Source organism: Somniosus microcephalus, chromosome 15 (genome assembly GCF_052327205.1).
Source record: "Somniosus microcephalus isolate GS21.2 chromosome 15, FLI_Smic_1.0, whole genome shotgun sequence".
Lineage (NCBI taxonomy): Eukaryota > Metazoa > Chordata > Chondrichthyes > Squaliformes > Somniosidae > Somniosus > Somniosus microcephalus.
Window position 1 is genome coordinate 70,896,351 of NC_141001.1, and position 24,597 is coordinate 70,920,947.

A 24,597-nucleotide genomic window follows, 5' to 3' on the forward strand; every position below is an offset into this window, starting at 1 on the left:
AAGCCACAGTAAAGTTCAGTGATTTGGGGAGAGTGCTCCAAAGAGCAGTAACTGAAAGATCAGTCTCAGGTGAAGTTGAGGAGAGATTGGGTCGATTAGGCTTATTTTCACTAGAGTTTAGAAGAATGAGAGGGGATCTCATTGAAACTTATAAAATTCTAACAGGACTAGACAGACTAGATGCAGGATGTTCCCGATGGCGGGGGAGTCTAGAACCAGGGGTTACAGTCTAAGGATAAGGGGTAAGCCATTTAGGACAGAGATGAGGAGGAATTTCTTCACCCAGAGAGTGGTGAACCTGTGGAATTCTCTACCACACAAGGCAGTTGAGGCCAATTCATTAAATATATTCAAGAAGGAGTTAGATATATTTCTTAAGGCTAAAGGGATCAAGGGATATGGGGAGAAAGCAGGGACAGGGTACTGAATTTGGATGATCAGCCATGATCTCATTAAATGGCGGAACAGGCTCGAGGGGCTGAATGGCCTACTCCTATCTTCTATATTTCTATGATGAAGGCTTGGTCAATGAACTGTAATCTGGAGTTGGAGAAGCAGAGATGTGGGTTGGAACGGATAGCTGGTGAAAATTGCTTAGATAAAGAGAAGTGAGACCATGAAGGGATTTGAAATCTAGAATGAGGATCTTTATATTGATATGCCAGAAGAGGTGAGCAAGTGGAGCTTGAAAAGGAACAGGGATATGTGAGAAACAAACATGGGCTGCAGAGTTCCGTATTAACTGAAGTATGTGGAGGAGACAGGGCGGGAAGCAAGCAAGGAAAAGAATTGTAGAAATCAATCTTTAGGTGATAAATGCATGGATTTGGATTCCAACGGTGGAGAGAGGCAGCTAAAGATGCAAAAGAACAATCTTATGGAGGCAGAAAATTACAGTTGTGACAAATGGCCGGATATGGCTGGAGAAGTGCAGCACTGCGAAATTAGGGACATCATTTTAAAAAATAAAACCATTTTCTTAGTACAATACAAGAAATACATAAAAGAAATTAAGACAAAAACTTCCAATACAGATCACTTTAGAGTTAATGAAAATCTATATATATTATCTCCCTGGACACTTTCTGGAGGCATACTAACTGCTTCCATTTTGCAAACTAGTCATTTTAACATAAGCAAATAAAAAAACTACTCAAAAAATATATCATCTCAACTAACTTCTAAAAGAACAAATGAACCTGCATTTATATAGCACCTTTCTCGACCTCAGGACATCCCAATGAAGTATTTTTGAAATCTAGTTATTGCTGTAATAGGCAAATGCGGCAGCCAATTTGTGTTCAGCAAGGTCTCACATACAGCAATGAGATAAAAGAACAGACAATTTGTTTTAGTGATGTTGGCTGAAGGATAACTAGTGGCCAGGACACTGGGAAAACTCCCCATTTCATCTTCAAATCGTGCTATTACATCCATCGGAGAGAACAGAAGGGGCTAGGGTTTCATATCTCATCCAAAAGACAGCACCCAGTGTACTTTTTCTATTTAGGTATTGCCTTTTCTTGTCCACAACCTAGACAGTTTTCATCTACACACAAGCTCAGCCAAATGATTATCATTTTACTGAAGAATGATGTTTTAGGCAGTAGATTTTCCCTACAAAGCTCAGCACTGAATTTCATTACCCTCATTTATACACCTGTGTTCTTTACCCTGCACTCAATTCAATGGAAGCAATTTTTTTGAAGTGGTTTTAATCTATTTATGATTACCAAATTAGCCACAGTAATCTGCCTATAATTTGAGAAATATCTCCTTACGTGCTCTCAAGGGTGGTCAATGCAGCCTTTAAACAAGCAAAGTCCACACTGCAATATTTAATGAGTAATGTGTTTATGTATTAAAATAAAATTGAAGTTAAGAAGTGGGTGATTAAAAATATTAGAAATAAGGCACCACTATATTTGTTGGTGCTCAAGAGTGGAACACCTTCCATATCAAACATCATGGGGTAAATTTTACAACCTAGCACTGACAGCACAGGAGAGTCTCACGGTGGCAGTGCACATAGGGTATTTGGGTAGAGGTCAGGACACCCTGCACCGTTCTCCTTCCATAAAGAACCTCTGCACGCAAATTCCTGACACGTGCTTCCGTCGTGCAAAGCTCTATGCCAAGCGTTCATTTGTGAAGTCTATAGTCTGGCATCAGCATTAAGTATTTGATGTCAAGTACACTATGGGCCATGTGCAGAGTAAATTTCTCTGGAGTCTGTCCAATGTACCTACTCCTACACTAGTGAAACATTTTGATTTCCCATACCAGCTATCTCGGTGGTGCCCTTTCCTGACATTGCCAATTTAGGCACAGTTCTGTGCTGTAGGGTCCTCATTAGCATGGCACAAACTCATTTCATACAGACTGGCTAGCAAAAAAGGGAGAAAGAACAATAAATAAAGAAAAAAAAAGAAAAAAAGATGAAGAGAGAAAGAAAGACAGAACTTATTTATCAGAAACCTGGAACATGTCACCTGCCTCTTTCCCTACACTCACATAAGGGGTCACTGTTTACAGATCGTGAGAAGGAATTTTGAAAATAATGGCAAATTTTGAAAAATTCATAATCAAACAACTTCGGGTCTCAGTCGTCTATTTATGAATGAGTTAAAGAGTTTGCAACACCCATTGGGTTGTAGAGACTTGTAGAAAGGGATTGAGCTTTGATTTTATGGTATGCAACATTGTTTGAACCACTCAAAGTGCTTTAACTCTTTCCTCCCAATTTACCTGATAAGTACCAAGACTCCAGATTGTCTGTCTTACAGAGCTGTATATTAATTGCACCTTGGTGGAAACTGAATCTCAAATTTCCACTACACAGCACTTGCTCCTGGCATCAACGTGTGCCAAGGGCATCATCCCGACATACAGCAAGAAGACGTGGCAGTCTGCCAGGGAACAAAACATTTGGTACAGAGCAAAGATTCATGACTTGTGCTTCGAATGAGATTCTAAAGTCAAACTATTTAATGGTACACCTCTTATGGAACAAAACATATGCACTTAATGGTCATTTATCATCTCAGCCTAAAACTAAAAATATATTCAGATCTAGGACTCAAAAATTCATCCAGATTTTTGGTTTTAAAAAAAGAACTTTCATTTATATAGCATCTTTCATGTCCTCAGAACATTCCCAAAACATTTCACAGCCAATGAATTATTTTTGAACTGTAGTTACTGTTGTCTTGTAGGGAAATGCAGCAGCCAATTTGTGCACAAGATCCCACAAACAGCAATGAGATTAATGACCCGATTATCTGTTTTGGTGTTAGTTGAGGGATAAATGTTGGTCAGAACACTGGGAGAACTCCCCTGCTCTTCTTTGAATAGTGCCATAGGATCTTTTACATCCACTGAGCAGACAGAACATTTGAAAGCCTGCACCTCCGAGAGTGCAGCACTTCCTCAGTACTACACTGAAGTGTCAAACCTCGATAACGTGCTTGTTATAAATCTCATCATTATAAAGAAACTACTCATGAAATAACGCTGGATGGCCAGCTGGTGGCGCCGTCCAAGGAGTATAAATACGCGGGCGTGGGCCCAGCTTTCCAGGGACATTTTGTAAGACAGGAACTAGTGAAGTACAACTAGACCTCCATGTTCTGAAACAAGTTGATTAAAGCCTTGCTTTATGCTCAAACCAAGTGCGTAGTGAGTTTTATTACGTCAGTGCTCAAGTCCTCGAGTGAGGTTTGTACCTGCGACTTTCCAAGTCAGAGGTAAGAGTGCTGCCACTGAGGCAAGGCTAAGCTTTAAATAAACATACAAAGAAGTTGTTTTGCACCCTTAACAACACCTAGGCCCTGAAACATAGTTTAACGTGTACATTTTTATCTAATGGATAAAAAAACAAATTTTTTCAACAGCTGCTGGGAATGTACGATCGCCAAATGTCGCAATATTTAAAAAAACAGAATTACGTCATCTGCAATTTATTGTTTTGTTGGCACTTTCTCACATAGTGTGTAGTTGTGAGGTACAGTCAGGAAGGTCCATGGAATCTGTTTAGAAGGCTCTGAAAATGGCTTATGCAGGCCAACAAAAAGTTTACTGCAGCTGCAAAAATTAAATAATTGCTGCTGAAATGAGCTATTCTACAAATAGAAGGCTGGAATTTTAATCCATAGTTTGGAGGCATTAACTTTGGAGGAATTGTAGAACACATACTTTTTTAAAATATATACACACGCACAATATATATAAGCACTGAACATGCTGTGCCATTAAATAAAACCTCAACCTTGTTGGCCATTAAGATAGGGGCAGCTGTTACATACGAAACAAAATTAATGTAATTTACGCTACATTCAAATATCTGCCAATTTTTCTTTGAACAAAGGAAGGTTATACATTCTTCCTCTTCATAATGATCTACTCAAAAGAACATATAATTCCTTTTAAAAACATTGCAAAAGGGCTGACATAAATGTTTCCATTTCAAATTCAGACAACCATTTCTTTCCTCTTTTCAGTGGCTCCTTAAAAAAAATACTCTTGACGTATAATGTTGAGAAAGGGGCATTAGTGTCCATTTCCTTTCTCCACCAATCCCACCCCCAGCCACCTTGAAGTTGTCGATTCTGGTATGTTACCAAAGTGACAATTCCACAAATGTGAGCCCAACAGTGAAAGTCAATGGGCTATTCCACCACATGGGCATCACATGAGCCAGATCCTGTTCAAATAAATTTTCCTTAATCGAACATAAATGCTGGAAATAGATAGCAGATCCATCAGTATCTGTTCTAAACATGCGACCAGGTACAGGAATCCTCCACAACACAAAAGATGCTGAAGCTAATTTTAGCACTCCTAAAGCATCCTCTGCTGAATGTTTCTGGGTTTAAAAAAATGAACTCTCAAGAGCGTACGGCAGAATGCTGAACCTAGAAAGGTTTTGATGACCCTATACACAAAAACAAATATTCAAAATGATTGCTGTGAAGCAACCTTAGTGATTTAGAGATTTTGTGAAGCTTCCTTTGAAATGTACTGCCACCCTAGGCAGTCGCCTAGAAACCAGAATGTCCTTATTTACTGCCTTTCTTCGCAATGGATTGGCACAGGCAGAACCATTGGGACAATGACAGCTAAGGTCATGCAGCATTTAAATTAAATTTACACACAGCCTTTTAGTATTTGGGCTTTTTTAGCCACTCATCTCCCTTAAAGGCAGGGATGAAAACATTCGTGGCATTGTTAATGGCAGGGAAGCAGTAGGATGGGTCACAGCTCCATTTTCCTCTTCTGGTCGTGGTGAAATCAGGCAGTAAGACAGAGAAAATTCTAGCCCTTAACTAAATTATCCTGTAGCTTATCATCTGATGGGCAAGACATTAAAGATACTGAATTTTGCCTACTTCCCGTTAGTTTGCAGATTTGTATACTTCAGCAAGAGAGATTGCCCAGCCAAGGCACAAACTTTGATGTAATTCATTTTGGAGTACAGGCAATGGCACCAAAAGAGTATTTGGATCTCACTGAAACTGTGCATGTGTTGGGACAATTTCATGAGCTGACCACAACCACCACCACTTTTCCCCATACAGATACTATAGTTAGTATGAACCAATTTTTAAAATGACACTGATCCTATCTAAAATTACTTTTTAAAAGCCTAGAAATTTTCCTTAATAAAAATATAAATGCTGGAAATACGTAGCAGATCCATCAGTACCTGTAAATAGAGAGGGTATCCACCCAAAACTTTTAACCAGTTTTTTTCTCTTGGCCGAGCTGCTGTGCTTTTCCAACATTTTCTGTTTTCATTTCAGATTTCCAAACCTCCAGTTTTTTTCTTTTTATTTGAATTTCAGAACCTTTCCCTATTTTATGCAGAATGAAAGTTTTGCTTTTGTCATACTGACCAGTAATTGAACCGGGTACCTTTTTGATCTGTATAGCTCAACAACTCACTGCTAGTAACAGGAGTAGGCCATTCAGCCCCTTGAGCCTGTTCCACCATTCAATGCGATCATGGCTAATCTGCGACCTAACTCCATATACCCGCCTTTGGCCCATATCCCTTAATATCTTTAGTTAACAAAAAAGCTATCAATCTCCGATTTAAAATTAACAATTGATCTAGCATCAATTGCTGTTTGTGGAAGAGAGTTCCAAACTTCTACTACCCTTTGTGTGTAGAAGTGTTTCCTAATTTCACTCCTGAAAGGTCTGGCTCTAATTTTTAGACTATGTCTCCCAGTCTTAGAATCCCTAATCAGCGGAAGTAGTTTCTCTCTATCTACCCTATCTGTTCCCTCAATATCTTGAAAACTTTGATCAGATCACCCCTTAACCTTCTAAATTCTAGAAAATACAACCCTAATTTGTGTAATCCCGTATCGTAACTTAACCCTTGAAGTCGGGCATCATTCTGGTAAATCTATGCTGCACTCCCTCCAAGGCCAATATATCCTTCCTAAGGTGTGATGGCCAGAACTGCTCACAGTACTCCAGGTGTGGTCTAACCAGGGATTTGTCCAGCTGTAGCATAACTTCTACCCCCTTGTATTCTAGTCCTCTAGATATAAAGGCCAGCATTCCATTAGCCTTTTAAATTATTTTCTGTACCTGTTCATGACATTTTAATGAAAGAAACATAGAAAAATAGGAGCAGGAGTAGGCCATTCTGCCCATCGAGCCTGCTCCACCATTCAATATGATCACGGCTGATCCTCTATCTCAATACCATATTCCCACTCTCTCTCCATATCCCTTGATGCCTTTTGTGTCTAGAAATCCATCTATCTCCTTCTTAAATATATTCAGTGACTTGGCCTCCACAGCCTTCTGTGGTAGAGAATTCCACAGGCTCACCACCCTCTGACTGAAGACATTTCTCCTCATCTCAGTCCTAAATGTCCTACCCCATATCCTGAGACTGTGACCCTCGTTCTAGACCCCCCCAGCCAGGGGAAACATCCTCCCTGCATTCAGTCTGTCTAGCCCTGTCAGAATTTTATACGTTTCAATGAGATCCCCTCTCATTCTTCTAAACTCTAGTGAATACAGGCCTAGTCGACCCAATCTCTCCTCATACGATAGTCCTGCCATCCCAGGAATCAGTCTGGTGAACCTTCGCTGCACTCCCTCTATGGTAAGTATATCCTTTCTTAGGTAAAGAGACCAAAACTGCACACAGTACTCCAGGTGTGGTCTCAACAAGGCCCTGTATAACTGTAGTAAGACATCTTTGCTCCTTTACTCAAATCCTCTTGCAATAAAGACCAACATACCATTTGCCTTCCTAACTGCTTGCTACACCTGCATGTTTGCTTTCAGTGACTGGCGTACAAGGACACCAGGTCCTTTTGTACATCAACATTTCCCAATCTATCACCATTTAAATAATACTCTGCCTTTCTGTTTTTCCTACCGAAGTGGATAACTTCACATTTATCCACATTATACTGCATCTGCCATGTACTTGCTCACTCACTTAACTTGTCTAAATCGCCCTGAAGCCTCCTTGCATACTCCTCACAACCCCACCTAGTTTCACGTCATCAGCAAACTTGGAAATATTACAATTGCAAAATACTGCGGATGCTGGAAATCTGAAATAACAACAGAAAATGCTGGAAATACTCAGCAGGCCAGGCAGCATCCGTGGAGAGAGAAACAGAGTTAACGTTTCAGGTCTGGGACCCTTCATCAGAACTGGAAAAAGCTGGATATGTAACAGATATTAAGCAGGTGCAGAGACGGGGGAGGGGGGGGGGGCGGTAGGATGGGAGGAAGGAGTAGAAAGAACATCCTGTACTTTTGTAAGAGGCAGGAAAGATAAAATGTTGCAAATGGGAATGGCAAAAATCATACTGCATGAAAAATGGGGGCAGGGATAATTATCTGAAATTGTTGAACTCAATGTTGAGTCCGGCAGGCTGTAAAGTGCCCAATCGAAAGATGAGGTGCTGTTCCTCGAGCTTATGTTGAGCTTCATTGGAACAATGCAATAGCCCGAGGACAGAGAGATCAGAGTGGGAGTGAAGCGGTGAATTAAAGTGACAGGCGACCGGAAGCTCAGGGTCACCCGTACGGACTGAACGGAGGTGTTCCGCAAAGCGGTCGCCCAATCTGCGTTTGATCTCCCCAATGTAGAGGAGGCCGCATCGTGAGCAGCGAATACAGTATATTAAATTGCAAGAAGTACAAGTAAATCGCTGTTTCACCTGGAAGGGGTGTTTGGGGCCCTGGACAGTGGGAAGGGAGGAGGTAAAAGGACATGTGTTGCATCTCCTGCGCTTGCACGGGAAGGTGCCAGGTGAAGGAGCAGGGCTGTTGGGGGTGATTGAGGAGTGGACCAGGGTGTCGCGGAGGGAGCGGTCACTTTGGAATGCTGAAAGGGGAGGTGAGGGGAAGATGTGTTTAGTGGTGGGATCACGTTGGAGGTGGCGGAAATGGCGGAGGATGATCCGTTGAATGTGGAGGCTGGTGGGGTGAAAGGTGAGGACAAGGGGAACCCTATCGTGGTTCTGGGAGGGAGGGGCAGGGGTGAGAGCAGAAGTGCGGGAAATAGAACGGACACGGTCAAGGGCTGTGTCAACCACGGTAGAGGGGAATCCTCGGTTGAGGAAAAAGGAAGGCATGTCAGAAGCACTAGTATGGAAGGTGGCATCATCAGAACAGACGCGGTGGAGACGGAGAAACTGGGAGAATGGAATAGAGTCCTTACAGGAGGCGGGGTGGGAGGAAGTGTAGTCCAGGTAGCTGTGGGAGTCAGTGGGCTTGTAGTGGATGTTTGTTGAAAGCCGATCGCCAGAAATGGAGACGGAGAAGTCAAGGAAAGGAAGGGAAGAGTCGGAGATGGACCATGTGAAGGTGAGGGCAGGGTGGAAATTGGAAGTAAAGTGAATGAACTTATCCAGTTCAGGGCGAGAGCAGGAAACGGCACCAATACAGTCATCGATGTACTGGAAAAAGAGGTGAGGGAGGGGACCTGAGTAGGACTGGAACAAAGAATATTCCACATATCCCATGAACAGGCAGGCATAGCTAGGGCCCATGCAGGTTCCCATAGCAACACCTTTAATTTGGAGGAAGTGAGTGGAGTCAAAGGAGAAGTTGTTCAATGTGAGAACAAGTTCAGCCAGGCGGAGGAGGGTGGTGGTGGGCCTCTGTTCAAGGAAGAAACGGAGCGCCCGAAGGCCGTCCTGGTGGGGGATGGAGGTGTAGGGGGATTGGACGTCCAATCCCTCTACACAGAGGCCCAACCAGTCCCCATCCGCCACCCAGACCTGAAACGTTAACTCTGTTTCTCTCTCCACGGATGCTGCCTGGCCTGCTGAGTATTTCCAGCATTTTCTGTTGTTATTTTGGAAATATTACATTTGGTTCCCTCATCCAAATCATTGATATATATTGTGAATAGCTGGGGCCCAAGCACTGATCCCTGCGATACCCCACTAGTCGCCACCTGCCACCCAAAAAAAGGGGGGTACCGCAGGGTCTATGTCCCTGGACCCCCAAGTCTCTTTAGACCGCCACTGTTTTTAGCTTTTCACCATTTAGAAAGTACCCTGTTCAATCCTTTTTAGGTTCAAAATGGATGACCTCACATTTGCCTACATTGAAATCCATTTGCCAGAGTTTTGCCCATTCACTTAATCTGTCGATATCCCTTTGTAATTTTATGCTTTCGTCTACACTGTCTACAATGCCACCTATCTGGTGTCATTGGCAAATTTCGATATATGACTTTCTATGCCTTCGTCTAAGTCATTAATAAATACTGTGAATAGTTGAGTACCCAACACAGATCCCTGTGGGACACCACTAGTCACATCCTGGCAATTTGAGTCCCCACCCATTATCCCTACTCACTGTCTCCTGCCGTTCAGCCAATTTCCTAACTAGGTCAATAATTTGCCCTCAATTCCGTGGGCTTCTACCTTAGTTAACAGTCTCTTATGTGGGACTTTATCAAGTGCCTTCTGGAAGTCCATATAAATAACATCCATAGACATTCCCCTGTCCACTACTTGAGTCACCTCTTCAAAAAATTCAATCAGGTTTGTCAGGCATGACCTACCTTTCACAAATCCATGCTGGCTCTCTCTGATCAACTGAAAATTTGAGGTGTTCAGTCACCCTCTGCTTAATTATAGACGTTAGCAATTTCCCGACAACAGATGTTAGGCTAACTGGTCTATAATTCCCTGGTTTCTCCCTCTCGCCATTCTTAAATAGCGGAGTGACATGCGCAATTTTCCAATATAAAGGAACTGTTCCTTAATCGAGAGAACTTGGGAAAATTATAGTTAGGGCATCTGCAATGTGCTTACCTAGTTCCTTTAAAACCCTGGGCTGGAAACCATCTGGCCCTGGGTATTTTTCACTCTTTAGTGCAATTATTTTCTTCATTACTGATATTTTACTTACGTTAATTTTATTGAGTCCCTGTCCCTGATTCAATATTAGTTTCTTTGAGATTTCCGGCATGCTATCCTCTTCCTCTACTGTAAATACTGACGTAAAGTAATTATTCAACATGTCTGCCATTTCCTTATCATCATTGACAGTATCACCGCTTTCAGTTTTTAAGGGGCCAACATTGCTCCTGACTATGCTCTTTTTCCTAATATAATTGTAAAAATTCTTTGTGTTGATTTTGATATCCATTGCAAGTTTCTTTTCGTACTCCTTTTTGTAGCTCTTACTTTCTGTTTTGTGACACTTGGCTGTTATTTGTATCTTTCCCATTCACCAGGATCTGTGCTATTTTTTGCATTTTTGTATGCCCTTTCCTTTAGTTTTATGCTGTCCCTCACCTCTTTAGTTTTATGCTGTCCTTTACCTCTTTAGTTTTATGCTGTCCCTTACCTCTTTAGTTTTATGCTGTCCCTTACCTTTAGTTTTATGCTGTCCCTCACCTCTTTAGTTTTATGCTGTCCCTTACCTCTTTTAGTTTTATGCTGTCCCTTCCCTCTTTAGTTTTATGCTGTCCCTTACCTCTACTTTTATGCTGTCCTTTTACCTCTTTAGTTTTATGCTGTCCCTTACCTTTAGTTTTATGCTGTCCTTTACCTCTTTAGTTTGATGCTGTCCCTTACCTTTAGTTTTATGCTGTCCCTTTCCTTTAGTTTTATGCTGTCCCTTACCTCTTTTAGTTTTATGCTGTCCCTTACCTCTTTAGTTTTATGCTGTCCCTTACCTCTTTAGTTTTATGCTGTCCCTTACCTTTAGTTTTATGCTGTCCCTCACCTCTTTAGTTTTATGCTGTCCCTCACCTCTTTTAGTTTTATGCTGTCCCTTCCCTCTTTAGTTTTATGCTGTCCCTTACCTCTTTAGTTTTATGCTGTCCCTTACCTTTAGTTTTATGCTGTCCTTTACCTCTTTAGTTTGATGCTGTCCCTTACCTTTAGTTTTATGCTGTCCCTCACCTCTTTAGTTTTATGCTGTCCCTTACCTCTTTTAGTTTTATGCTGTCCCTTACCTTTAGTTTTATGCTGTCCCTCACCTCTTTAGTTTTATGCTGTCCCTTACCTCTTTTAGTTTTATGCTGTCCCTTCCCTCTTTAGTTTTATGCTGTCCCTTACCTTTAGTTTTATGCTGTCCCTTACCTTTAGTTTTATGCTGTCCCTTACCTTTAGTTTTATGCTGTCCCTTACCTCTTTAGTTTTATGCTGTCCCTTACCTTTAGTTTTATGCTGTCCTTTACCTCTTTAGTTTTATGCTGTCCCTCACCTCTTTAGTTTGATGCTGTCCTTTACCTCTTTAGTTTTATGCTGTCCCTTACCTCTTTAGTTTGATGCTGTCCTTTACCTCTTTAGTTTTATGCTGTCCTTTACCTTTAGTTTTATGCTGTCCCTCACCTCTTTAGTTTGATGCTGTCCTTTACCTCTTTAGTTTTATGCTGTCCCTTACCTCTTTAGTTTGATGCTGTCCTTTACCTCTTTAGTTTTATGCTGTCCTTTACCTTTAGTTTTATTCTGTCCCTTTTACCTCTTTAGTTGTCCATGGCTGTTTATTTTGGTAAGTAGAGCTCTTGCCCCTCAGGGGTATAAACTGGTTCTGTATCACATTAAATTCATTTTTAAACATCTCCCACTGAGCTTCGGTCATTTCACCCATTAACAGATTTGCCCAGTTTACTGTGGACAGTCTCTGCCTCATCCCTCTGAAGTCGGCCTTACCTAAATCTAGAATCTTTGCTGTTTTGCATTTCTCCCTTTCAAACGCTACATTGAACTAGATCATGTTATGATCGCTATTGGATAAATGTTCACGCACAGTTAGGCTGTTAACTAAATCTGGCTCATTACTCATTATTTATTTTGATATGGCTTTTCTCCTTGTTGCCTCTCGGACATATTGCTGTAGAAAACTATCCCGGACACACTCAAGAAATTCACTACCTTTCTGACAGGTGCTAGTCTGCTTATCTCAATCTATATGAAAGTTAAAATCCCCCCAACAAAACCACTCTGCCTTTGCTACACGCTTGTCTAATTTCTGCATTTATACAATCTAGAACTTCCATAGCTCCTACCACTACAGTCTTAAATCCTTTCCTATTTCTCAATTCTACCCATAAAGTCTACACTGCTTGTTTACCTCTGTATCCTCTATCACTGAAGTGATTTCATCCTTAATCTCTATGCTATGCCTCCCCTTGCCATTTTCCATATCTTTCCTGTAGACCTTATAACCTGCTTTAGCCAATCAGGCCAGCAGAGAGTCACGGTGCATTTTTAGTAGAAATATATATTATGGCAGTGTTTTATCTATCATGTTTAATGGTTTTTCCCTCCAATGTTCTCCCTCATGCTTCCTCTCGAATGTGGAAACCCACACAGGGGCACAACTACTTTGTTGGCAATGCATACTCTCCCCGAGTACCTTACCCAAGATGCCATACTTATGCATGACTGGATAACAGCTCCCAAAGGGCTATTTGGCGACAAGAAACATTGCAGCTGAACCCAGTTCAATCCACACCCAACATCCACACGTGCATGGGCTTTTGGACAAGAACCGGTACCAGGTTGCTTCTCCTTTTTATCTTGAGAATGACCAGGCCAGTTAAGAGTATGTTCTACCCACGTGCCTCCCCAGGCGAGATCAGCTAACTCAAGATCAGGCATCAAACCGGAGATTTCCCCAATTTATATGGCTCAGTGTTACAAAATCACATAATCCATTTACCCCTTGATCCATGTGGGGTTAGAGGGGCGTTAGGTGGGCTGTAACAGAATCTGTAATTTGCAAGTGTAAAGCCAGTTCCAAGAACTTGAAAATATTAATGGTGGCAAAGGTGCTCGTATTGAATTGTATCATAAACAAAAAGTTTTTTTTGTAATTAATTCAAAGTTGAACGATAATCCTGCAATTCTACCATAGATTACATTTTAAATGCAACTGGGGTTAGTAGATAGTAGCAGTGCCTTTCCTGACTTGCTGTCTGACGCAGCTCCCCATACAGCCAGTGATACACAGTAGTGACAAATGTGATAAGTGAGCTGAATTTCATTCCACCCGATCTCAGACAGGCAGCATCGGTTGTGTTGTGGTTGCACTACATAAATTACTAGAAAAATGTTATTTCCCCCTCAGTAGAGATTCAGGCTACATTAAACTCCCAATCTGCCTTTTTTTGTTAAAATCATACTGCTCCTAGATTTCCAAAGCGAGCCTGTGTGAAGTGCAACATGTTACGTATTATTTTATTCAGCACAATCTACTCCACAAGTCTGAAATGCAAAATTTACATTTTAGTCATGTTTCTGCCGAAAATATACATGCAGTGCACCAAATCCCTCCAGCTTTCATCATCTGAACCTTCTTCTCCTCGGGTTTTGAGTGCTATTTTTACTGTTCTGCAATGTAAAATCTGTTTGATTATCTTACTGACATTGTACAGAGCAGCTAGAAAACAATTCAGGTAGATATTCCAATCAGGATCTCCATTAGTCAGTGGTGTATTATGAGCATCTGTTTGATGTTAACGTGCTGACCCCAGGCTTTTGTGGATAAGATCCCAGTCTATAAAAGGTCTAATACAAAGAAAATACTGCAGATGCTGGAAATCTGAAATAAAAACAGAAAATGCTGGAGAAACTCAGCAGGTCAGGCAGCATCTGCGAAGAGAGAAACAGAGTTAACGTTCCAGGTCGATGACCTTTCATCAGAACTGGAAAAAAGCAGGAAATGGAACAAAGTTCTTGCATCTCCTCCCACCTTTCCCAGCCACTACACTTGCTTAAAAATCTGTTCCATTTCCTGCTTTTTTCCAGTTCTGATGAAAGGTCATCGACCTGAAACGTTAACTCTGTTTCTCTCTTCACAGATGCTGCCTGACCTGCTGAGTTTCTCCAGCATTTTCTGTTTTTATTATAAAGGTCTAATGTTGGGAGTTTGCCAGAGAGCGGTGGGAAATTGTACATAAAAAGTTTGCCTACAAGGAATGATGGGTAATTTTTAAAAAAGTTTTCATTTACGGGATGTGGCAAGGCCAGCATTTATTGCCCATCGCTAATTGCCCTCGAGAAGGTGGTGGTGAGCCGCCTTCTTGAACCGCTGCAGTCCATGTGGTGAAGGTACTCCCACAGTGCTGTTAGGGAGGGACTTTGAGGATTTTGACCTAACGACGATGAAGGAATGCCGATATATTTCCAAGTCAGGGTGTGACATGCAGGGGAACTTGGAGGTGGTGGTGTTCCCATGCGCCTGCTGCCCTTGTCCTTCTAGGTGGAAGAGGTCGTGGGTTTGGGAGGTGCTGTCGAAGAAGCCTTGGCGAGTTGCTGCAGTGCATCTTCTAGATGGTACAAACTGCAGCCTCGGTGCACCGGTGGTGGAGGGAGTGAATGTTTAAGGTGGTCGACGGGATGCCGATCAAGCGGGCTGCTTTGTCCTGGATGGTGTCGAGCTTCTTGAGTGTTGTTGGAGCTGCACTCGTGCAGGCAAGTGGAGAGTATTCCATCACACTCCTTACTTGTGCCTTGTAGGTGGTGAGAAGCCTTTGGGAGTCAGGAGGTGAGACACTCGTCACAGAATACCCAGTCTCTGACCTGCTCTTGCAGCTACAGTATTTATCCAGTTAAGTTTCTGGTCAACGGTGACCCCCCAGGATATTGGAGATGCGGCCCCAATTTAAAGGGCTGCGGCCATTTGAAGGCCTACAAAAATGTTGGTAGCTTTTCAAAAGTTACTAATATTTTTTAATGTGCGCAGGTATCAGTCTTTGCAAACATTGTTTTGGTAACAAAAATGCCTGGCAAAAGCAAGAGGCTAGCACAATAAATGTTGGATCAGAAACCAAGTCTGTTGCAAGTGGCAAAACAGTAAAACATTCAAACCGCCATCCCCTGCCCCGCGCGAGGGATGTTGAAGTGAAAGTAGCGCAGAATGAGATGGTAAGGAGGAGGTTGACACGCTAGGGCAACTGGTCCAGATAACAGAGTTTCAGAATGCCAGCAAGGAGGCAAAGTAAGAGGCTGTAAGGGTGTAACTGACCGTTACTGCCACAGGCAGTCTAGTCAATGGCACACGTTAGCTGAAGGTAACCAAGCAGATGATACAGCTTTGCATCTGTTGACATGAAAAGTTGTAGTGAGTTTTGCATGGTTAAATACTGACGGGAGGGTACATACAGGTCAGATCAATTTCTCCTCCACCACCTCCTCTGTAAAGTCTGTGGGTTGTGCAGTTAATAAATACACAGACTTCAGAAGTAACAAACAAACAGGTCTTTACTATTCGAAGGTCAGGGCGAATCTGCCCTAGTTATCCTGCCACAACACTTATATACTGGTGTGGTCACTGTCGGTATTACAGTATACAGAAGCCAAACAAGTAGTGCCACACCTAAAGTAGTTCTCTTAAAGGTGAACGGTTACATTCAATAGTTCCCTTAAAGGTAGACGGGTACATACACTACATCCTCCAAAAAATACAAGGGGGATTTCCATTGGTCAACCCATTGTCCCAAAATTGAGGACGTATCAAAACAAATGGCAGTGCAAGAACACTTGGCACAATAACAACAACAACTTGTATTTATGTAGAGCCTTTAACATCGTAAAACATCCCAAGGTGCTTCACAGGAGCGTTAAAACAAAATTTGACATCGAGCCACATAAGAAGGTATTAGGGCAGATGCTTGGTCAAAGAGGTAGGTTTTAAGGAGTGTCTTAAAGGAGGAAAGAGAGGTAGAGAGGCAAAGAGGTTTAGGGAGAGAATTCTAGAGATTAGGGCCTTGGCAGCTGAAGGCAGAGCCACCAATGGTGGAGTGATTGAAATCAAGGACGCTCAAGAGGCCAGAATTTGAGAAGGGCAGATATCTCGGAGAGCTGTGGGGCTGGAGGAGGTTACAGAGATAGGGAGGGGGCAAGGCCATGGAGGAATTTGAAAACAAGGGTGAGAATTTTAAAATCGAGGCGTTGCTTAAACAGGAGCCAATGTAGGTCAGTGAGCACAGGGGCGATGGGTGAACGGGATTTGGTGCGATTTAGGACACGGGCAGCAGAGTTTTGGAAGACCTCAACTTTACGTAGAGTAGAACGTGGAAAGCCAGGCAGGAGTGCGTTGGAATAGTCAAGTCTAGAGGTAACAAAGGCATGGATGAGGGTTTCAGCAGTAGATGAGCCGAGGCAGAGGCGGAGTCAGGCAATCTTATGGAGGTGGAAATAGGCGGTCTTAGTAATGATGCGGATTTGTGATTGGAAGCTCATTTCAGGATCAATTATGACACCAGGGTTTGAAACAGTGTGGCTCAGCCTCAGACAGGTGCTAGGGAGCGGGATGGAGTCAGTGGCTAGGGAACGGAGTTTGTGGCGGAGACCGAAAACAATTGCTTCAGTTTGGCTTTAGTTGGGAGGAAATTTCTGCTCATCCAGTACTGGATATTGGTCAAGCAGTCTGACAATTTAGAGACAGTTGAGGGGGTCAACAGAAGTGGTGGTGAGGTAGAGCTGGGTGTCACCAGTGTACATGTGAAAACTGACGCTGTGTTTTCGGATGATGTCGTCGAGGTGCAGCATGTACATAGAAACATAGAAGATAGGAACAGGAGTAGGCCATTCGGCCCCTCAAGCCTGTTCTGCCATTTAATGAGGTCGTGGCTGATCATCCAAATTCAGTACCCTGTCCCTGCTTTCTCCCCCTATCCCTTGATCTCTTTAGCCTCAAGAAATTTATCTAACTCCTTCTTGAATATATTTAATGAATTGGCCTCAACTGCCTTTGTGTCGCAGAGAATTCCACAGGTTCTCCACTCTCTGGGTGAAGAAATTCCAGCTCATTTCTGTCCTAAATGGCTTACCCCTTATCCTTAGACTGTGACCCCTGGTTCTGGACTCCTCCGCCAGTGGGAACATCCTTCCTGCATCTAGTCTGTCTAGTCCTGTTAGAATTTTCTAAGTTTCAATGAGATCCCCTCTCATTCTTCTAAACTCTAGCGAATATAAGCCTAATCGACCCAATCTCTCATCATACATCATTCCTGCCATCCCAGGTATCAGTCTGGTGAATCTTCGCTGCACTCCCTCCATGGCAAGAACATCCTTCCTCAGATAAGGTGACCAAAACTGCACACAATACTCAAGGTGCGGTCTCACCAAGGCCCTGTACAACTGCAGCAAGACATCCTTGCTCCTGTACTCGAATCCTCTCGCTATGAAGGCCAACATACCATTTGCTTTCTTAACCGCCTGCTGCACCTGCATGCTTACCTTCAGCGACTGGTGCACAAGGACAGCCAGGTCTCGTTGCACTTCCTCTTTTCCCAATCTATTGCCGTTCAGATAATAATGTCTTCCTGTTTTTGCCACCGACGTGGATAACCTCGCACTTATCCACATTATACTGCATTTGCCATGCATTTGCCCAATCACCCAACCTGTCCAAATCATACTGGAGTTTCCCTGCATCCTCCTCACAGCACACATGCCCACCCAGCTTTGTGTCGTCTGCAAACTTGGAGATATTCCATCTAGTTCCCTTGTCTAGATCATTTATATATATTGTGAATAGCTCGGGTCCTAGCACCGATTCCTGCAGTACCCCACTAGTCACGGCCTACCACTCGGAAAAAGACCCGTTTATTCCAACTCTTTGCTTCCTGTCAGCCAACCAGTTCTCTATCCAAGAGAGTACCTTACCCCCAATCCCATGTGCTTTAACATTGTACGCTAATCTCTTGTGCGGGACCTTATCGAAAGCCTTCTGAAAGTCCAAATACACCACATCCACTGATTCTCCCTTATCTATTCTACCAGTTACATCCTCAAAAAATTCCAGTAGATTAGTCAAGCATGATTTACCTTTTGTAAATCCATGTTGACTTTGTCCGATCCTGTCACTGTTTTCCAAGTGCTCTGCTATTACATCTTTTATAATGGAAATCTAGCATTTTCCCCACTACCGATGTCAGGCTTGCCGGTCTATAATTCCCCGTTTTCTCTCTACCACCCTTTTTAAATAGTGGGGTTACAGTGGCTATCCTCCAATCCATGGGAACTGTTCCAGAGTCTATAGAATTTTGGAAGATGCCCAGCAATGCATCTACTATTTCTAGGGCCACTTCCTTAAGTACCCTAGGATGTAGATTATCAGGCCCTGGGGATTTATCGGCCTTCAATCCTGCCAATTTCCCTAACACCATTTCCCGACAAATACTGATTTTATTCAATTCCTCCCTCTCATTAGACCCTATGTTCCTGACATCTCTGGGAGGTTATTTGTGTCCTCCTTTGTGAAGACAGAACTAAAGTATGTATTTAATTGGTCTGCCATTTCTTTGTTCCCCATTATAAATTCCCCTGATTCTGACTGCAAGGGACTTACGCTTAACTTCACCAATCTTTTACTCTTCACATATCTATAGAAGCTTTTACAGTCAGTTTTTATGTTCCCTGAAAGCTTACTCTCATAATCTATTTTCCCCCTCTTAATTAATCCCTTTGTCCTCCTTTGCTGAATCGTAAACTGCTCCCAATCCTCAGGTTTGCTGCTTTTACTGGCCAAATTATATGTCCTCTCCTTGGATCTTATGCTATCCCTAATTTCCCTTGTTAGCCATGGTTGAGTCACCTGTTTTGTTTTATTTTTATGCCGAACAAGGATGAACAAATTCTGTATTTCATCCATGCGATCTTTAAATGTTTGCCACTGCCTATCCACCATCAACCCTTTTAACTAACGTTCCCCAATCCATTCTAGCCAACTCGTGCCTCATACCGTCGTAGTTTCCTTTATTTAAATTCAGGGCCCTAGTCTCTGAGTCAACTACTCACTCTCCATTTTAATGAAGAATTCTATCATATTATGATCGCTCCTCCCCAAGGGGCCTCGCACAACAAGATTGCTAATTAATCCTTTCTCATTACATAATACCCAGTCTAAAATGGCCTGATTTCTAGTTGGTTCCTCGACATATTGGTCCAGGAAACCATCCCATATACACTCTAGGGATTCCTCCTCCACAATATTGTTACTAATTTGGTTAGCCAAATCTACATGTAGATTAAAAGTCACCCATGATAACTGCTGTGCCCTTATTGCACGCGTCTCTAATATCCCGTTTAATGCCATCCCCAACCTCAGCATTACTGTTTGGGGGTCTGTATACAACTCCACATCATCAGGGCTAATATCCTTCCTTACTATTGTGTTAATCTCCTCTTTAACCAGCAATGCTACCCCACCTCCTTTTCCTTTTTTCCTGTCCTTCCTGAATATTGAATACCCCTGGATGTTGAATTCTCAGTCTTGGTCACCCTGGAGCCATGTCTCCGTAATCCCAATTATATCATAACCGTTTACATCTATTTGCGCAGCTAATTCATCCACCTTATTACGAATGCTCCTCACATTAAGACACAAAGCCTTCAGGCTTGATTTTTTAACACGCTTAGTCATTTTAGAATTATTATTTATTGTGGCCCTGTTTGATTTACACCCTTGATTTCTCTGCCTTCCACTTTTGCTTTTCTCCTTCCTGTCTTTTGCTTCTATCCTTGCTTCCCTTTCCTCTGACTCCCTGCACAGGTTCACAACCCCCTGCCATTTTAGTTTAAACCCTCCCCAATAGCACTAGCAAACACTCCCCATGTAGATGAGAAATAGCTGGGGGCGGGGCAAGGATAGATCCTGGGGGACACCAGAGGTAATGATGCGGGAGCAGGAAGAGAAGCCATTGCAGGTGATTCTCTGGCTACGATTAGAAAAGAATGGAACCAGGTGAGTGCAATGCCAACTAATGCCATCAATGTAGCCCAAAACAGCGGCGGCAACAGAAACAATGCCGCAGGAAAATTAATGCTGGAGCACTCAAAGACCCAGCAAAGAAAGCCCTATTCAGCCTGTGCCTCAAACAACCTGACGACTCTCAGTGATGCAGAGACACAGAGGGGGCACAGCGCCTGGTCTGCACTCAAGGCCTCTATAATCAGCACCTGTGAAGAGACGCTCGGTCACTCGACCAGGAAACACCAAGACTGGTTCGACGAGAATGACCAGGAGATCCAGGAGCTAATAAGCTGTAAGCGCAAGGCATTCCGGATCTGGAAACAGCAACAGAACTACAGACGCCTAAAGCACCCAAGGCTCTACCCCACTGTGGGCCAAGAACAGAGAGGTACTCATCAAGGACAGAGAGGCAGTCAGTGCCCGCTGGAAGGAGCACTTCGAAGATCTCCTTAACTGCGACTCTGTCTTCGATGCGAGTGTCCTCAACTCCATCCCACAGCATGCTACCCGCCACCATCTCAGCACAACCCCAGCCCGGCATGATGTTGAAAAGACCATCGGACAACTGAAGAACAACAAGGCCTCAGGAGCAGATGGAATCCCCACCGAGGCACTAAAGCATGGCGGAGAAGCACTACTGGCACAAATTCATGAACTCATTTCTCTTACCTGGAAGGAGGAGAGCATGCCAGGGGATCTCAGAGATGCCATAATTGTGACCATCTTCAAGAAAGGTGTCAAGTCCGATTGCGGTAATTACAGAGGAGTTTCCCTGCTGTCTGCCACAGGGAAAGTCATCGCAAGAATCCTCCTCAATCGCCTTCTCCCAGTGGCCGAAGAGCTCCTCCCAGAGTCGCAATGCGGATTCCGCCCACTAAGGGGCACAATGGATATGATCTTCACCGCACATCAATTACAAGAGAAATGCAGAGAACAGCACCAACCGCTGTACATGGCCTTCTTTGATCTCACAAAGGCCTTCGACACCGTCAACCGTGAGGGATTATGGAGTGTCCTCCTCAAATTCGGCTGCCCTCAAAAGTTTGTCACCATCCTCCGTCTGCTTCATGACGACATGCAAGCCGGGATCCTGACCAACGGTTCCACCACAGACCCAATTCACGTACGAACCGGGGTCAAGCAAGGCTGTGTCATCACACCAACGCTCTTCTCGATCTTCCTTGCTGCAATGCTCCATCTCACCCTCAGTAAGCTCCCCACTGGAGTGGAGCTAATTTACAGAACAAACGGGAAACTGTTCAACCTCCGTCGCCTCCAGTCCAGATCCAAGGTCGTCCCATCCTCTGTCGGCGAATTACAGTATGCAGACGACGCTTGCGTCTGCGCTCACTCGGACGTCGAACTCCAAACCATCGTCAACACCTTCACCAAAGCGTATGAGAGCATGGGCCTTACAGTAAACATCCATAAAACAAAGGTCCTCTACCAACCTGCCCCCGCCACACAGTACTGCCCCCGATGATCAAAATCCACGACAAGGCCTTGAACACCATGGACCACTTTCCATACCTCGGGAGCCTACTGTTAACAAGAGCAGAGGTCGACGACGAAGTCCAACACCGCCTTCAGTGTGCCAGTGCAGCCTTCGGTCGCCTGAGGAAGAGTGTGTTTGAAGACCAGGACCTCAAACCCGGCACTAAGCTCATGGTCTACAGAGCAGCAGTGATACCCACCCTGCTGTATGCCTCAGAGACATGGACCATGTACAGCAGGCACCTCAAAGCACTGGCGAGGTATCACCAACGCTGCCTCCGCAAGATGCTGCAACTCCATTGGCAGGATAGGCGCACCAATGTCAGTGTTCTTGCTCAGGCCAACATCCCCAGCATCGAAGCTTTGACCATGCTCAATCAGCTCCGATGGACGGGTCACATTGTCCGCATGCCCGATATGAGACTCCCAAAACGAGCGCTCTATTCGGAGCTGCGGCACGGCAAGAGCGCCCCAGGTGGGCAGAGGAAACACTTCAAGAACACCCTCAAAGCCTCCTTGAAAAAGTGTAACATCCCCACTGACACCTGTGAATCCCTGGCCCAAGACTGCACAAAGTGGAGGAGAAGCATCCGGGAAGGCGCCGAACACCTCGAGTCTCTTCGCCGGGAGCAAGCGGAAGCCAAGCGCAGGCAGCGCACGTCAACCCAAGCACCCCACCCTCCCGCCCCTTCAACCACCGTCTGCCCCACCTGTGACAGAGACTGTAGGTACCGCATTGGACTCATCAGTCACCTGCAAACTAATTTTTAATGTGGAAGCAAGTCATCCTCGGATCCGAGGGACTGCCTAAGACAGAGAGAGAGAGGGAGAGAGAGAGAAGTGGAAACAGGAAGGAAACAAAAAACAAGAGCATCAGAATAGCCTCAAAATGCTGCTACAAATCTTACTATAAAGGCTCTTTAAATGCACTTCCATAAACAATGCACCTTAGCAGTCATTTTACATGGGAAAGCAGATGACAGAGCACTATACGGACACGAGCAAATTCCATGGACAGGGCCTAATTTTAATACGAGTAACTGCAAACTGGCAGGCATTTCTGGCACCAGTCCTCATCAGCCAGTTGTGTGTGTGAGATTTGTAATCAGGTATCTGAACCAGGGAGGTCTGCAGTACTTCAGACCATTGTTGATAATTGGCCAGTCAGTTTGGCTTATTAGTGAAACCTGGAGAGGTAGACCTATCATTGGGGGAGGAGATTCTTCGCACTGGGCTGCAGACAACCCTACAAGACAATGTCCTAAAGAGTTGGGTGATCCTAGCTGGATGAGGTGTGGGAAACTTTAACAGTGCTTTGTACTGGTATGCTGTATGGTTTCAGCAGGTTTAACTCAACAGTACCCCTGCCTACACTTGGGGTCTCTCGACTCTGCCAACTTACACCTATAGTCTCTGTATTTGGAGATGTTGGGTATGTCCCTATGTGGAGAGTGTGCAATCCACACCAGACATTCTACAGGAGTAGATTTCTCAGTAGCTTGATTCTGGGACTTCAACATGGTGACGGGTTTTTGTGCGTGTCAGATACTTGGTTGACCAAAAAAGAAATCCTTTGTGTTTCTGATATGATCCATAAAGTTCAAATTCAAAGCAATTATTGCTAATGCTTTTTAATGTCTCGATAAATCCTTGTAGTTCTTTTAACATATGGGAGCAATTTGTATAAGTGTATCAGTATGTTGTTATAACTAATAGTTTTAATTGCAAGGTTTTCATGCTGTTTGCAGTCTTATGTACTTGCCTGAAGAAAACACTCTTGTGTAACTTTAGCACAGTAGACATCCAAATTGAGGAGTCACATGAAAACAGAAACTACCTCACTATGCATTTCACTAAACTATCTTTATTTCAAGTACGAGAGCGGAACTGATTTCGGGACACTTCATCCTTCAAACGCAGCAGTATACTCTAACTTCAAGTCAGTATATTCCGTGTGTTTATTCCCTTATCGAGTCACGTTTTCCCTGTAATTTGAAATAACAAGCTAATATTTACACAGGAGCTAAAAAGAAAATTCTTCCAACAATCCATTTTACAGTCGCAATTTCAAAGCCACTACTATGTAACAAAATACAGCCTTTGACAAAGCTTTCAAAGGCACTGGTTGTATACCAGAGATGATCAAAACCCTGCCCCCCCCCACCCCCGCCACCCTTGTTTGCTTGACCCCAGTGACAGCAATAAAGCATGCTGATTAGAAGATTGGTATACTTCAGCATTTACAACAGGCCTGCCAGTTTGGGGGGGAAAGAAACAGCTTTAATACTCTACTGCAAACCAATGCTTGCTTAAGACAAAGCAGACATATCCTCTCCTGCTCACTTTGACTCCAGCCAAGGTAAGCACGAAGCAACTCAATTACACTTGCCTCCGATGTAACCACTGCAATTAATACTTCGCATTTATAAAATACAACAATTAGCACAATAGGACAGCCAAATTCTTTAAGAGAATTAGTTTGGTGCATGTTTACAACAAATAACATATTTCAAAACCTTTACCACAAGATACTTAAAGAAAATCAAATTCTGTCAGGACATTGTGATCGTTTGCAGTGTAATTAATTTATAATGTTATCATAAAGAAAGAATTACCTCAATCTTTATCATCAGTTATGTGGGGGAGGGAGAGGAAATAAGCACCCGTACCCTAACCTCACCAAATGTCTGCTGCATGGCACTCATTGCTCAGTACCATGTGTCCCCTTGACTACTAAAAATATCAACTATCCCACAAGAGTAATTTAAGGATTTTCCACTCATGAATCACTAATTTATCTATGATTTTGGAATCAGTATTAGATATTCATGGTATTTACATTTCATTTTCAAATTGTACATTCGGTAAGAATTAACTAATATGTAT

At 43.4% G+C, this 24,597-nt stretch overlaps 1 protein-coding gene across 1 annotated transcript in view; it reads right to left on the reverse strand.

Moving 5' to 3' along the window:
- lrp5 (low density lipoprotein receptor-related protein 5) overlaps nucleotides 1–24,597 on the reverse strand; it is a 240,912-nt gene that overhangs the window by 117,378 nt on the left and 98,937 nt on the right. The window lies entirely within an intron of this gene.